At 38.7% G+C, this 4,119-nt stretch overlaps 1 long non-coding RNA gene across 1 annotated transcript; it reads left to right on the top strand.

Annotated features, from left to right (window-relative positions):
* The first annotated feature begins 762 nt into the window (after positions 1-762).
* Positions 763-3,443, top strand: LOC101052880 (uncharacterized). Its single transcript, XR_168052.3, has 3 exons — positions 763-776; positions 2,869-3,022; positions 3,172-3,443. It is a non-coding gene; the product is annotated as an uncharacterized LOC101052880 (long non-coding RNA).
* The last annotated feature ends 676 nt before the right edge of the window (positions 3,444-4,119 follow it).

Raw genomic sequence — 4,119 nt, 5'->3', positions numbered from 1 at the left:
TTCAAAGACAATCATATAACCAACACTTTTTGATGGCTTAGGATGTGCCAGGTACAGCACTAAGGACAGGAGATATAACCAGATGCAAACCAATCCCCATCCTCAATCATTCACTCATTCACCCAACGAATGTTTTTGAGTACCTACCCTGTGCCAGGCACCAGGGATATAACAGATAAAAATTAATAGTCTGGCTTCATGAAGCTTTCATTTTGATGGAGGGAGACAAGCAATAAGCAAATAAATGCCTTATTCTTCCATCTCCTTTAAGTCTTCATTCAAATGGTCCTTTCTCAATGAGACTATATGACCACCCTATTTACAATTTCAACCACCATGATGCATTCACTGCTTTTCGTCTTGCTAAGATAGCTCATATGTGTTAATTTGACTGAAACACAGGGTGGGTGCTCAGATACTTGGTCGAACATTATGCTGGGTGTGTCTGTGAGGGTGTTTTTGGATGAGATTAGCATTTGAATCAGTAGACTGAATAGAACATATTTCTTTGCCTAGTAGCTGATCGGTATCCAATCACTTAAAGTACTGAATAGAATCAACAGTCTGACTTGCCCATGAGTAAGAGAGAACTTCTGCCTGATTGCTTCAGCTGACATATCAGCCTTTCCCTGCCTTTGGAGCTGAACTGCAACACTGGCTCTTCTTGGGCCTCAAACTTCCCGGCTTCTGAACTATAACCACACCATCATCTCTCCTGGTTCTTGGGCCTTTGCATTCAAATCAGAAAAACACCATGGGCTCTCTTAGGTCTCCAGGTTGCCAACTATGATCTTGAGCCTTCTCAGCCTCCGTAATCAACGTGAGTCAATTGTTGGTTCTGTTTCTCTGGAGAACCCTAATCCACCGCTCTACGTCTTTCTTCCCTTACACATACTGCTTCCCAACATATTAAATAATATATCAATTATATTTTTGGTTTATTATTTACTTCTCCCACTGGAATGTTAGTTTTACAGAGATCTTGTTCATTGCTAGATCTCAAGCCTGGCATCTACTGGCATTCAGTAAATAGTTGTTGAAAGATGAAAAAAATAAATGTAATCTGCCAAGTGGAGGTAGATACTGTGAAGAAGAATAAAACCAAATAAAAAACTGAGGGAGGCAATGGCACTTCTTTTTATAGAAGGTGGGATAATGGACATTACTACTGGGATATATTGTTTATCTTCCAAACTAGGATATCTTTTTTAATTCTGAGATCCTTGTGGATTCACATGGAGTTATAAGAAATAATACAGAGAAATCTCATGTACCCTCTAGCCAGTTTCCTTAAATAGTACCATCTTGCAAAATAATGGTACAACATCATAATCAAGATATACTCATTGATCCAATGTACAAATCTTATTTGGATTTTCCCAACTTAACTTGCACTCGTTTGTGTGTGTGTTTAGTTTTATGCAGTTTTTCACAGGTTTAGGTTCAGGTATCCACCACAACAACAGAGATACTAAACACTTCCTTCACTACAAGGATCTCTCGTGATGCTTTTATTACCACATCCACTTCTGCGCCCTTTACCCTTAACTTTTTCCAATCTGGAGCAACCACTAATCTGTCCTCCATCTCTATACTTTTTGCAAAGTAGGACACTTTTGAAAGCAAAGGTGACACTATTAATAATTATAGCAGGACAACTGGTTAGTGAGCACTGTCCCTGATGAAACACATGTGGCCATCTCTTTATTATAGAACAATCATGATATAGTTTGACTCTGTGTCCCCACCCAAATCTCATCTTTAATTGTAATAACCTCATGTCAGGGGAGGGGCCTAGTGGGAAGTGATTGAATCATGGGGGTGGACTTTCCCCTTGCTGTTCTAGTGATAGTGAGTGTATTTTTTTATATACAAGGCACACCAGTGAGTACTTTTTAATTAATCACGAGAGCCGGTTGTTTGGAAGTGTGTGGCACTTTCCCCTTCACTCTCTCTTTCTCTACTGCTGCCCTGTAAGAAGTACCTTGCTTCCCTTCCACCATGATTGTAAGTTTCCTGAGGCCTCCCCAGTCATGCAGAACTGTGAGTCAATTAAACCTGTTTTCTGTATAAATTACCCAGTCTCAGGTAGTTCCTTATAGCACTGTGAAAATGGATAAATAAAAATCATAACAACTACATCTAACAGTCTTAGAATGGGTTCAGCATGCCAAGCACTGCACTGATCCACATTATTAGTTTTAAAACTCAAAAAAATCATGAAGCCAATATTGTTATTGTTCACATTTTACAGAGGAAGAAACAGAGGCAGTGAGGCATTAAGACACCTGTCTAGGGTCACAGGGTGTACAGCTTTCAGAGCCAGGAATCACAACCAGGTCTGTCTTGTTCCAAAGCTTGCCTTTTGTAATTCCTGCACATTAAACAAATAATTACAACTAATTTATTAAATAATTACAAGTGAGCAAAGTGTTGTGAAGGAGATTGTAGAAAGGGCTACTGAAGCATAAAATGGGAATTGGAAAAATACCTACTTCACCCAGAATTATTGTAAGAATTAAAAAGTATTCATTGGTACACTTTGTATATTAAAAAGAACCTTTAAAATGTTCAGCATTGTCAACTTTTATAGCAGGAGAGAGTCTTATATAGACATTCATCACCTTGAATTTCCAAAATGTTAAGAGCCATCTCCTTAACAGTGCAGTATCTTTCCATATATACTTTGGAATACTGACATAGAAGAATGAATTTTAAATTTTTAAAACTCTACAGTTTCTGACTGCAACACAAGGAAGTATTCACATGACACCATAAACTGTATAGCAGAGTTCGCCCCACAGAAGGAATTGACTATGATTTCCCCAGATATTAGAGGACCCATCGCTAAGGGAAGGAGTTGTACAGATTCAGAATCAAAGGGATGTCCTGGAAGAAAAACAAACAAACAAAAGGCCCATGAGGTGGAGTGAAATGGATCAAGAGAATTATATTCAATTTCACCTAAGTTTTCTCAAAAGGAGGAGCATTAAGAATCAGCCACCTTAGTACATACTTAAAGGTAAATATTACATTTAAGACAATCCTTGTTATCTTAATGTGGCAGTGAGAAAATACTATCAAGTATAGCACTTGAACTAAGTTAGAATACTAAATACACAGCATCTCTTCATAGAATTATCCTCAGACTTTCCAGTTCTAATCTTCTAGATTTACTGAGATCTGATCCTGTGCCCACTGATGAAACATCAGAGGAATAGGATCCTATAGGTGAAGATCATCAGCTTATAAAAGCCCGTTGCCATCAGTAGGGTTGGCAGGGAAAGGATGAAGATTGGTTAAGAGGCCAGTGGACTCAGCATTGAAATGAATCATGGACTTGATGCTAAAAGACTCAGTTCGTGTCCCAGTTCTCTCAAGCAAAGCCCCCAAGTCCCAGCTTCCTCATTTATGAAAAAGGATAAAAATACTTAATGGACAAAGTTGTGTGGGAATTAAATGAGATAAAGTATGCTCTGTATGTACCCTAAAGTCTTATATAAATAAAGGCAGTCTTTTCATCTGGAAATTGAAGAAAAAGATGCCCTGAACAAGAAAAACAGGATAAAAGATTTTTTTTTAATGAAGGATAAAATTATGAAACCCTCCCAGGTATTCCTTCAGAGAGACCTTACACATGAGCTGGAGGCATACGTCCGGCCCTAAGGTCCATTTTGGAGCAGCTCAGCACTCAGCCTGGAAGATCGGAAACTGAAAAATATGTGCATCCCATTTTTCTAACTAGCAGCATTTTTATCCTATCTTATTATCCATACCCAGGCTATCATATATGATTTTTTTCTGCTTGCACTCCAGGAGAAGGTAGGCAGTGGACAAAAGGTGGGTCATTCTCACATTGACCAGGTCTTTGTTCCAATATGACCCTCCCAGATAGGCCTTTATTCGCTCTAAATAGATCACACTGTCTAAAATAGCTACCTTTCCTGCACACAGTCTTTTACTATGCCATTTACCATCAAAGCTCTTCTCACTCCCTAATATGATTTTGCATGTTGGTTTGCTTGCTCATTGCATGTCCCTTCACTACAATATTAATGCCTTGCCAGTTTTGATCACTGCCATATCTCTAAGGCCTAAGAATGTTCCGTACATACTAGG

The sequence above is a fragment of the Saimiri boliviensis genome, chromosome 11 (genome assembly GCF_048565385.1).
Source record: "Saimiri boliviensis isolate mSaiBol1 chromosome 11, mSaiBol1.pri, whole genome shotgun sequence".
NCBI lineage: Eukaryota > Metazoa > Chordata > Mammalia > Primates > Cebidae > Saimiri > Saimiri boliviensis.
The sequence above is the reverse complement of the archived record's forward strand: the minus strand, read 5'-3'. Positions and strand labels throughout refer to the sequence as shown.